Source organism: Carassius carassius, chromosome 24 (assembly GCF_963082965.1).
Source record: "Carassius carassius chromosome 24, fCarCar2.1, whole genome shotgun sequence".
Lineage (NCBI taxonomy): Eukaryota > Metazoa > Chordata > Actinopteri > Cypriniformes > Cyprinidae > Carassius > Carassius carassius.
The window spans coordinates 24,748,745-24,761,876 of record NC_081778.1 but is presented as its reverse complement, the minus strand read 5'-3'; the positions used below and the strand labels follow the sequence as shown (position 1 = coordinate 24,761,876).

Sequence of the window (13,132 nt, the reverse complement as noted above, 5' to 3'; positions counted from 1 at the left end):
AGCATCGGGCACCGCCTCGGCCTCCGGAACAGCATCGGGCACCGCCTCGGGAACGTCCTCTGGGCTTTGAGGAACGGTAGACGCCTGTCTCCTCCTCCTCCGCCCTCTATTTTGGCGAGTCGGTGACACCTTGTCTGGAGACTCAGGCGTTGAGTCGGCCATCTTGTGCTGTGGTTGCAAGCTGGCGGCCATCTTGTGCTGTGGTTGCAAGCTGGCGGCCATCTTGTGCTGTGGCGCTGGGCTGGCGGCCATCTTGTGCTGTGGCGCTGGGCTGGCGGCCATCTTGTGCTGTCGCGCTGGGCTGGCGGCCATCTTGTGCTGTGGCGCTGGGCTGGCGGCCATCTTGTGCTGTGGCTCTGGGCTGGCGGCCATCTTGTGCTGTGGCTCTGGGCTGGCGGCCATCTTGTGCTGTGGCGCTGGCTCAGCAGCCATGACGTCAACCGTCTTGGGAATCTCTAGGATCTTGGACAGCGTAGCGAAATAGTCCAAGAATGAGTCAGCGGCCCTCTTGGGCGTTGGCGCTGAGCTGGCGGCCATCTTGCACCGTGGCGCTGGACTCGTGATCGCCTTGGGTTGTGGTGCTGTGTTGGCGTCCATCCTGCCTCGTGGCACTGGACTAGCGGCCATCATGGGCAGTGACGCCACTGTGGCGGACGTGCGCTTCCTCTCTCCTCTTCGTCCGCCATGGTGAGACGGTGGCTCTAATCCATCCCACACGAGCCCCGGGTCGAAGGGCGGCCCTGGTTGAGAGCGGTGCTGAGTATCCTCTCGACCACTCCCTCCTCGGCGACCTCCTCTGGTTCCCCGGAAAACCACCAGGCGAGTTCCTTCAAATCCACTCCTCTCCCGCACTGTGGCTGGGGAGGAGACATAAGCCGACATACCGCTGGCTCTTGCAGTGACGGAGTCCTTCTGTCACGTTCGGTGTTATGGAAAACACAGGAGAGAGAACCAATTGCGAGTATGTCTTTAATAAGGGGTAATCCAAAGAGAATACACAGTCCAGGCAGGGTCAAAACCGGTAAATCCAAACATAACATAAACGAGGCAAGGCAAGGCAAGGCAAGGCAAGGCAAGGCAAGGCAAGGCAAGGCAAGGCAAGGCAAGGCAAGGCAAGGCAAGGCAAGGCAAGGCAAGGCAAGGCAAGGCAAGGCAAGGCAAGGCAAGGCAAGACAAGGCAAGACAAGGCATTGACTGACATGAATTAACGTTTAACACTAAACAAGGACTCCGTGACTAAGACTCAGACAGACCAGGTATAAATACACAAAAGGATGATGGGGAAACAGGAGACAGGTGGGGAACAATCAATTAACTAAACAAGGAGGAAGGTGACCAAATAAGGAGACAGGAAGTGATAAATGATAAACACTGTGGGAACTGAGGACACCTAGTGGAAACCCAGGGAACACAACCCAGACACTGTGACATTATCAACATATTCTGCCTCAATTTATTTAAAATGAGTCACCTGGGATCCTTCTGCAGTTTTTCCACTGTGAATGGAAGGCAGACAAAGCCATCCTGGCTGGAAAGTTTTCAAATTCGAGATAGACCAATTTGCTCTCATCTGAGTGCAGCCCACAAGCAACAACTCATTTGTATATGGTCGTCATCTAAATTATCCACAAACCCCTTTGTATCAGTCGGTTGTGCTTTTGCAGCTGCTTTTATACATGACTTTAGGTGTAATATTCTATGAAAATTAATTGCTTCTACTATAACATCAAAACCATAGGGAAAACTCTGCACACATAATGTTACATTTGAAAACACATAAAAATGGTTTGTGACCATTTCTAGATTTATAAATGGCAGTGCAAATGATGCATATACAGAACTTTGTTATGCAGATGCACTTAGCAGCTAATTATATCTTAACAATCCTTCCTTTAGGTATTTTGCTTCTCTCACCAGATAAACGGAGCACATGGCTTGTGTATGCTGAGATAATGCTTTTAATGTATCCACGCTCACTTGATCCTGCTTTCAATATCTATCAAAAAAATAAAATGCTCATTAAAACTGTCACTGGTTCACACAGAAAGAAGCCTGTTTCCACTTAAAGGAAAAACAAAAATAATAATAATAAAAAAGAAAAAAAGAAAGCAAATAAATTTTGAGATTACGTTTTAAAGAGTTAATCATATAAATATATGGAAGCCAATTTCTGCCACAAAAGGGAAAAAAAATTATATAAATAGTTAGTTAGTCATAATTCTGACAGTCAATTGACATCAAAATTATAACAAAAAAGTAAAACTTATGAACTCATAATTATGAAATAAAAAGTTGAAATTATGAAATTTTACAATTTACAATTATAGATTTTAAAATTGACATAATATGTCATAACTATGACAAAATCAAAATTGACAAAACAAAATTATGGTTAAAAGTCCAAAGTACAACAAAGTCAAAATTAGGAAATAAAGCTAATTTTCACGTTAATTAGAGTATGATATGAAAAGTTACATTGCATGTGAAGTCACAGTTGTGTAAACTCTAGTAATTGTGAAATATAAAGTCATAATTATGATATATAGACCTGGTTTCACAGACAGGTCTTAGACTAATCCAGGAATAGGCCATAGTTCAATTAAGACACTTTATAAACACGCCTAAGAGAGAAAAAAAAAAAAACCTTACTGGTGTGCAACTTGACACAAAACAGGGGCACTGACCTGTTTTAAGATCAAACAGTGCAAGACTCTTTCAGTTGAAACAATACCCCCTATTATTTTTTTTTTTTTTCTTTTGCAGAAACAGGCTTCCATAAATTTTGCAAAAAAGCAACAACACTGCACACTTCATCTATAGCCTTATTTTGGGCAGTAGCACATGTTGAGGTCAATCAGAGCAGATGTGGTAGGAGGACTCCACTTGATGTGATGCTTAAGGGCTAAACACAGTCTTACTCATTTCAATTAAATTTCAGAATGTGGGGATGAAACCTAAAACCATCTCAACAGGCCAACGTGTACCAACAGCGTACAAGAACAAGTCACCAGATCAAAAGAGCTAGCAAAAGAGCTATAAAAAGAAATGGAGGGGAGAGAGAGTTTGAATGGTGAGTCTGTGTCTGGACAAATGTTAGCCCAAAGCAGAGCTGGGTGACAAATATAAGATTATTTGGCCTATTCCAACACAGAAGACTACACACTACAAGTGGCAGTCCGTCAGATAAAGGGAAACAGAGGCTGAAACTCCATGCAACAAGTGATAAAAAGTAACCATTGTTTAATAAAATTTAGCCACTAATATAAATAGTATAGATCCATGTAATGTAAAAAGGATTTTTAATTCATGCAAAAGATATGCTTGTTTTTGGTAAAGTTGCTTTGAAGCAATGTCTTTGGTATATGGTCAATTTGTTCAGAAAACAAGATATGCTAATAAAAACTACTTTTTATTAATTTGATCTGTACTGATTTACAGGTGCATCTCAAATTAGAATGTCATGGAAAAGTTCATTTATTTCAGTAATATAACTCAAATTGTGAAATGTGTGTATTAAATTCAATGCACACAGACTGAAGTAGTTTAAGAGGGCTTTTACACTGGGCTCGTTTGCTGCGGTCCGAGCCCGATTGTTCCTGGCACCACCCGCAGTGTTGGTCTGCTTAGACACACAATGGTCGTATCGAACCCAGGTGCGTTTGCTGACACCTTTCGTCATCGCAAACGTACACAGAAAACGCATGGAGAACACAACGCGACTGAGCATAGTTGTAACTTTTTTGTTATTTTGGTGCTATTATGCACAGTCTAATAATTAATTTTAATTATTTTAATTATTTAATTTTAATTAACTAAATTTTAATTTTAGGAGTGTGTGGAATCAACCTCAGCAATGATATCGACAGTGTTCAGAAACTGATGATATCATTGAAACTACGCATGTGCGGGATACTTCCTGAACAAGTGCGCACCCAAGGCTGGGTTGCTTACACATTCACGCGAACCGCGCCACAGCTCGGGAGCAACCGAACTCAGACCACCTTCTCCAGGTAGTCTCGGGTTCGGTACCCCAGTGCGCACCAGGGTCCGATGACAGCGTTCACATTAGCGATTTTTCATGCGAACCGTGCCCCGTTCCGCACTAAACTGCCAGTGTGAAAGCCCTCTAAGTCTTTGGTTCTTTTAATTGTGATGATGTTGGCTCATATTTAACAAAAACCCACCAATTCACAATACCAACAAATTATAATATGGTGACATGCCAATCAGCTAATCAACTCAAAACACCTGCAAAGGTTTCCTGAACCTTCAAAATGGTCTTTCATTTTGGTTCACTAAGCTACACAATCATGTGGAAGACTGCTGATCTGACAGTTGTCCAGAAGACAATCATTGACAATCCTCTTTTCAGATGAGAGCAAGTTTTGCATTTCATTTGGAAACCAAGGTCCTAGAGTCTGGAGGAAGGGTGGAGAAGCTCATACCCCAAGTTCCTTGAAGTCCAGTTTAAATTTTCCACAGTCTGTGATTATTTGGGGTGCAATGTCATCTGCTGGTGTTGGTCCATTGTCACTGCACCCGTTTACCAAGAAATTTTGGAGCACTTCATGCTTTCTTCTGCTGACCAGCTTTTTGAAAATGCTGATTTCATTTTCCAGCAGGATTTGCCACCTGCCCACACTGCCAAAAGCACCAAAAGTTGGTTAAATGACAAGGTGTTTGTGTACTTCACTGGCTCACCAGACCTGAACCCCATAGAGAATCTATGGCATATTATCAAGAGGAAAATGAGAAACAAGAGACCAACAAATGCAGATGAACTGAAGGCCACTGTCAAAGAAACCTGGGCTTCTATGCCACCTCAGCAGTGCCACAAACTGATCACCTCCATGCCAAGCCGAATTGAGGCAGTAATTAATGCAAAAGGAGCTCCTACCAAGTATTGAGTACATGTATAGTAAATACTTTCCAGAAGGCCAACAATTTACTAAATTTACTTTTTTTTATTGGTTTTACAAAGTATTCTAATTTGTTGAGATAGTAAATTGGTGAGTTTTTGTTAAATTTGAGCCAAAAGCATCACAATTAAAAAAGCTAAACTATTTAAACTAACTTAAACTATTTCATTCTGTGTGCACTGAATTTATTTAATACATGAGTTTCAAAGTTTAAGTTGAATTACTGAAATAAAGGAACATTTCCACAACATTCAAATTTATTGAGATGCACCTGTACATTAAAATGTCCCTCACAGACCCACTGCATGTAACCACTGACCAAATTTTCAGACAAAATGTACATAATGTTTGCTCTGAATAAAAATAAGTAATGCTAGTTTATTTATATTTGTGGAAGCACATATGTCAATGTAAAAAACATTGGCATACTTAAAGATTTCTGCGCTGTGTGAGTGTGGTATTCATCAGAACGCAACAATTTGTGTCTAAAATGAGCTTCTGGGGTAAATCTTTTGGTTTCTCATAATGCCATTCTGCCTATTTAATGAGATGATGGCATGTGATGTATGTAGACATTTACACAGGACCCAAGGCTGTTTTGTCTGTCAGTGCTGTACCCCACTGCTGGACATGATTATGACCCCCCCCCCCCTCCTTTGGGATTACAAGCTGTTTTAGGGTTGGATTTTGGGAGAGCTGATTTCAATATGAGCTCAAAGGGCTCACTGGCTCATGAAGGGGAGTTAAACAGATGGTACACTGGACCTCCAAGTTCCAGCCTTCTGGTTCACTCCTCACACCACATATGTTTCCCCCTACAGCTACAGTACATCCTAGGTTTCCCACAATCCAAGATAATCATGGCATAGCTGGCCCAAATAAAATAAGGAAGGACACACAGGACATCTCCTTGGCAGGGTCCAGCAATATGTCATCAAAAAAAAAAAGGTTAATAAAAGTGAGTTTATTCGTACTTGCTTCCTTTGAACTTACCATTGTAAAGTGATGGTATTAAATGTTAATTTGGAGGGTTGCAAAATAATAAATATAACAGCATTATGCATCCAGTATTCAAAGATGAAGCTGAATAACGGTATAACATTAGATTTTCAGGCAAACTTAAAGTTTTGTTAGCAAACTTTTTTTTTTTTAATAATTCACTTGTATTGTCCACAAAATAAAGCAGATATGAAAAAAAATCATGTCAAACAAATGAGAAACATTTTCTGCATTTGCATTATTACTCAATCTGTATTTCCTGCACTGCCCACACAAAATAATTCTAATTCTAATCTGAGTTGTGGGATTGCGATTTAAATTAAATGCGATAAAGAAAAAAAAAATGTAAGGCAAATAAACAATTAGAAAGCAAACCTTTCTATTAAGTTGTTATAGAGGACTGCACGCAAAAACAAACACTGAGCGACTAGTGTAGTCCAATTCATGGACAAAAAACATAAACATATGACAAAAACATATGAGCCAATTTGTTTTATTGAATCCAAAACATACCACACAACCCGTGAGGTCAGATTCATAATTTAGTTTATCAGCAAAGAACGGAACAACTATAATTCACAAACATGTGACTCTTATTGTATGAATAAAACCATTGTAATCCTAAAGCACTTTTTTGTTGTTGTTAATGTAGTCTTTGTTTACAGATGTATCTAAAAAGTCACAATGATTTTGAAAAGTTTAAGTTGCAAACAAATGCAAAAAAAATGCAGGTGTTCATTATTTCATGCTATGAGATAATATAAAGCATGCATGCGCTGTTGACTCTCTGACATAATGTGGCAGATGGTAAAATCTGCCATCAATGAGTCACATTATTTGCCCATTTTCCATAACCTGTCAAAGTGTGTGTCATTTCAATCTGATAATGTGCAGAAACTATTTTGGGCTTTGGCTCTCGTTATATTACCGTACACTTCAAGCATTACGAGATAACAAAAAAAAAGTAATAACCAGTGATGTACACCAGATTAACACTGAAACACAGAGTGCAGTAGCTCTATCTATAGAACAGATAGTCATGCTGTGCAGGTATTGAATATCAGATATCCTGTAATCTCATCTATAATCAAAGACAGAAAATTTCTTTTTGAGATCATATGAGATTTGGCTTTCATAGGATTGCTCAAAATCCTGGATTGCAAAAATGCTATCGCGCTGTATTTAAAAAGTAATATTTATTGTATTTTACATTCGGTAAGCCCACATTTATCAATGTGACAAAGAATGTGGTTAAACAGGGAAGAAATCAATTCACAGAAAAGTAAACTTCAGCATCTGGATGCCCTTGTCAATGCCTCCGGGAACAAATAAAGTTATGGAGCAGAACCAGGAACTAATCTCATTAATGGCTGCCATTTGTGAGTGATTAAGGCCTGTCCTCATGCAATAGCACATTGGACATAAAGTTCTTAAAGGTTAATAACCAGTTACAATCAATTACTCAGCTAAGATGATACAATCAATTGGTTCCTCTAATCAAATGAGGCGACAAAAATGAAGCAGACAACAATCAAATCTCTCAAATATCTGAGGCATGTTACAGGCCTAGGTGAAGGCAACTAGAAGCACTGTGTCTATAAGGGAATTTTTAAAGAGTTTGTGCAAACATAAGATCTGACTTTTTCAACCTCATAATGTGGGCTGACATCATAAGAATGGTTCAAAGCTATTGGCAACCCAACTGAAATGTTGCATGAGGAAAGCCTAATTAAATTAAATTAATTAAAATGAAAATTCATTTCACATGACTCTGTATAAACCTTTAAAAGCTGCAGTATATGGTTATTCATATGTTTCAGTTGAAGCCATCTGCCAATGTAATTTCAACTTCATTTAAAAAAAGCAAATATTATATTTAAAAGACAAATTCCAGGTAAGAAATACACTTCCCATGAACCCTAAAGAAAAAAGATCCACCAGAGAATCTCAGCAAACAGATCTGGATGGAAGAGTTCAGGAATCATTGAGAATGACAAGTCAATCTCTCTACAATCTTAAACTTCTTATATAAAGTAAGATTTTTTACAAAGAAATTAGCATTTGATTCAGCAAGAGAGCATTAAATTGAAGCACCAAAAGTGTCAATAAAAAACAATATTATGTGTGTATTCAACACATTTCAACTTTCTTGTGCCAACATATTAGAATGCTTTTTAGAAGTATCTATTATTTAAATATCTGGCTACACAAGTAAAATATTTTAAAACTAAAATTACCCTGCTTTGGCCCTGATCATTTCTATGAGCATCCCAAAGCTTATCTGTAAGCGCTTTTTTATTGCAGCAATTATTTGTTGAATTAAGACATACTTGTTGTCCATGCATTACTCACACGTCTCCAAAGCACATAGCTTGTTCTCTTGTTGGGTGAAACCTCTTGTCTGCAGGGGTACACACATTGAATCTCAGCCTGGCTCTTTCCCAACCGGCTGCTATAATGCAGTCCAATTATGCAGATTTCAAGTTACTTATGCAGTCAAGTAATTACAACCAAATCTCGCCCGAGTCGCAAGCACAACAAAATCTTTAGATTGGCTGGGAAATTGTCCAACGATGCACCATTTTTCAAGATTGTGACAATTGGCTTCTTAATTATGATGCCATTGTGTCAACTTGCTTTCTCAATATAATCAAAAGCGAGTGTAATCATGAAAGTGGTCCTGAGATGTGGACCAAGATGTTGTTATTGCATTTTAATCATACTGGTGTAGGGAACATGGGTTTTTGCTATCTCATCAGTTTATCAAAATTGAAGTCAGAGAGAGATGTCTGGCAGCTTTGGGAACTAAAAAGGTCCTTGAGGGTTGCTTTAAAACCCATGTAGGACTTTGTGAATTGTCTTGCCCCGACAGCAAGGCCAGAGAAGTATTGTTTGATGAGGTAAAGTGGTGAAAGAAAGAAATAATTAGGTTCATTTCCCACAATGCATTGCTCTTCTGTAGTCTTCTATCGTTCTCTTGAACCAAAAAGACTTGCTTTAATTAATGAGATTGTATGATGTAATCCATTGTACTTGAACAAATATGATCTATTCTGAGGTAAACTGTCTTATTTTGCAATGAGTCTTATCAGCAGGGGCTTAGGAACGATCTAAAAAGTGGGGGGAAGCTTTATAAATCTCATCAAGCCCCTCATGACATGGTTTTTATTTCCTATATGTGCAATAGATACACACATATGAGATATATTTTGAAATGTTAAAGACTAAATTTTACTAAAACTGCAGTCAATCTAGCATAGAGGAAAACAATTTGCAAACCACAGTCCAGGGCTGCTTTCCTCAAAAGCATCGTGAGATAAGTTAATCGTAGAGACCATTGGTGGCAATGGATCTACTACTGTATCTAGTTGGCTTGCGATGCTTTTGGGAAACGCAGCCCATACTCGGACCCTGGGTTGGTTCCATCTGGACAGTGAATAATTTTTCACTTGGTGTAATTGTAAACAAACATACACAGCAACAGAAAACAAGAGATTTATTTACTGTCATGAATTAACAGAGATATTTACACTGCAAACTTGTTTTGAAACCTGCACAGCTACTTGCTACAGCCACTTAAATTCCCGGTCAGCCTGAAATGAAATTATTTAAAAGAATCATATGTGAACTGGTTTGTACGAATTGAATTGAAATACATTTAAATAACTTATCAAAGCCAGCTTGTGATGTTTCTGATCTTTAGACAACTGATTTAAATTATCTTTAGTTTATTTGTAACGCAGCTGTAGAAATACTAACGTTGTGCTGAATTGTTTATCATTTCCAACATTAGTCAATGGAAAAGAAATAATCAATACCAGTGGACTTTGTTTGACAATTAGATACAGAACTGTTCATCCATTAAAAAAAGCTCCTTTGTCCGTTATGAAGGATCTTTACTGAGAAGGACCTTCATGATGGACATTCATAACTTTTTTAAAAACTATGATTTAAAAAAATGCATATGAATTATGTTGTTCATATCGTCTTTCGTCAGTTAACTTCCTGTCAGTGGCAATTTATTTTACGTCACATTCAGCTTAAATCATTTGGTAGATGAACGTTAGCAATGTGAAAGCAAAAAAAACCTCACAAAATGTGGGAAAGTGCTGTGAAACTGTTTTGGTGTGCAATACATAAATAATTTGATAGAAGCAAGGGCTGTGATTTAACTGTATTACAAGCTATTATTTTGTAATATAAATAAAAATTCTGTTGTGGTAGAGAGGCGGACCACAAAATACAATAATTATGGCTTTCTTCTTACGCATCTGAAAATATGAGTTTCCCATTATAAGAGAACATCATATAATTAGCACAAAAAAAGAGTGAGAAAAGAAAAGTTTAAATTCAAATCACACATAGGTAAAGCCTATAAACCTTTAAACACCAAGGATTTTAAAGCTTTGTCGAGCCAGCATTCAAGGCTTTTCTAGTTTAAAAATGGTATATTAAAAGAGTTTAAATTAATTTCTTTGAACTTTGAATTTAAAAAACTTGTGTTTTTAAAATTTGAATGTAAAATTTGAAAATTCAGATTTAAATGGCAATATCTGTTTGTTACTTCATTTCAAATTCCATTCAAAATCAGGAATTGAGCAGGAACTTTATTACCAATTCATTTCTGAATCGCACACAATCCTGATAAGTGTTTAAAGTACAGTATAGCCATAGCTTAGCATCATGTGCAACAGACATTGTGAAAGCACAAGGCTCGTTTCACTTGACCAACACTGCAAAACAAAATATACCCAAATGGAAAGCAACAGCTTAATATGGATAATCTACTTAGAAAAATGGTCAGCCGAACAGTAAACAAACAATTGTACAAAATTTGATTGGGCAGCAGAAGAAGAAAAAACATACACAACAGCTCTAAAAAAAAAAATACAGGCCCCTCACATAGCCATTATAAACCAAATAACACAGCTCAGGATTAACACAGACATTCATAAAAACATTCTTCAGCCCACATAACAGATGGGACATTATGTTTGTATGTATTACATCACATGCAATTATCCCAACATACAGTGTTCTTTCTGAATGCCACGATAACGAGAGAGCATCCTTTCTGGCCTACCCTCCCCCTTCCTCTTACCTCCTCTCCATCGTTAAACACTAACCTCCACCTGACACATTCTCAGCTGAAACGAACAATCCATTTAACCAGAGTCACAACTGAACAAAGCTAATTTTCATACATTATCCTTTTTCTTAGGAGAGCACTTAACACTCACATCAGATGCAGGAGAACCTCTCAGATTCAACCCGGCTCAGAACATCACATGACTCTGTACCATCTGCTCCTTGCTTATAATCATGTGACCTGAATAAAAAAAAGTGGGATTATGGGATGTGTAGTTTGGAGAAGCAATAGAAAGTGATAAGAATGAGTTAGATTTAAAAAAAAAGGTGTATAACTAAATAGAAAATGTGGAAATATTGTGACAAAATATATTCAAAATACAGGAATTGTTGTAAATATGATGAATAATAATGTAAATAATTTAGTTTACCATTAAAGGGTTAGTTCACCCAGATAGCAAAATTATGTAATTAATAACTTACCCTCATGTTGTTTCAAACCTGTAAGACCTCCGTTTATCTTTGGAACACAGTTTAAGATATTTTAGATTTAGTCCGAGAGCTCTCAGTCCCTCCATTGAAGCTGTGTGTACGGTATACTGTCCATGTCCAGAAAGCTAAGAAAAACATCATCAAAGTAGTCCATGTGACAACAGAGGGTCGGTTAGAATTTTTTGAAGCATCGAAAATACATTTTTGTCCAAAAATAGCAAAAACGACGACTTTATTCAGCATTGTCTTCTCTTCCGTGTCTGTTGTGAGAGAGAGTTCAAAACAAAGCAGTCTGGATATCCGGTTCGCGAACGAATCATTCAGTTCACCAAATCGAACTGAATCGTTTTAAACAGTTCGCATCTCTAATATGCATTAATCCACAAATTACTTAAACTGTTAACTTTTTTAATGTGGCTGACACTCCCTCTGAGTTCAAACAAACCAATATCCCGGAGTAATTCATGTACTCAAACAGTACACTGACTGAACTGCTGTGAAGAGAGAACTGAAGATGAACACCGAGCTACAGATAACGAACAACAGACTGACTCATTCTCGAGTCAAGAACCGTTTCTGCCTGACGCGTCCGATTCGAGAACCGAGTAGCTGATGATACTGCGCATGTGTGATTCATTGTGAAGCAGACTGACACACAGAGCGCCTGAACTGAACTGATTCTTTTGGTGATTAATTCTGAACTGATTCTGTGCTAGTGTTATGAGCGCGGGTAAACTGAAGGCATGAATCAAGGGCAATCATCGCAAATAACACCATTACGTCGAGCGCAAAAGAACCGGTGAACCGTTTTCTTCAACCGGTTTATTGAATCGAACTGTCCGAAAGAACTACTGGTGATCCGAAAACCGATGCAACCGGTTCTTGACTCGTGAACGAGTCAGTCTATTGTTCGTTATCTGGCTCGGCTCGGTGTTCATCTTCAGTTCTCTCTTCACAGCAGTTCAGTAAGTGTACTGTTTGAGTGCATGCATTACTCATGCATATTGGTTTGTTTAAACTCAGAGGGAGTGTCAGCCACATTAAAAAAGTTAACAGCTTAAAGGTGCCATCTGTCATATCTGGCAAAAAAATCAAGTCATACTCCACATTCCATACCAGATGGGGGCAGTATGCCTCAATAAAGTGAATTGGTCTACTCTAGAGTAACAAACGAGAAACGGCATAGTCTCTATGCTCCGCCCCAACCTTCACAACAATCCTAGAGCATAGCTGAAGCCTATAAGACAGCGGTTCTCAATTGCAGTCCTCGCGCCCCACTGCTCTGCACATTTTGAATGTTTCTCTTAGCGCTTCAGACATTTGTTCTATTCGAACATAAGTGCCCTGCGAAGTGGACATCACAGGATATTCAGCCATGATTCCAGTTCGAAGCGAACGTAGCTATATGTTCCAATCAAAGTGCATTGAAGTGTGCAAGACGTGAATTTAAATTGTATTGATTTACAGAGGTATATGATGTCACAGTTGTCCATGTTTAAAGATGCTGCACAGCACAAATCAGTGATTGAATGTTTCGATGTGAGGTAAACTTCAACATATCTCCCCTGCTCAGAGAGTAGGGAGCAATGAACATTTGAAAAACAGTTCATGAACGGAGTTAATTTCTAACGAGC

General features: G+C 38.5%; 1 protein-coding gene across 2 annotated transcripts in view; it reads right to left on the bottom strand.

Annotated features, from left to right (window-relative positions):
• Positions 1-11,225, bottom strand: part of LOC132103270 (t-SNARE domain-containing protein 1-like) — a 124,724-nt gene extending 113,499 nt beyond the window's left edge. For both annotated transcript variants that reach the window (XM_059508232.1, XM_059508233.1), the window contains exon 1: positions 11,159-11,225. The gene's annotated coding sequence lies outside the window, so the exon portion shown is untranslated. The remainder of the gene's footprint in view (positions 1-11,158) is intronic.
• Positions 11,226-13,132: the final 1,907 nt, after the last annotated feature.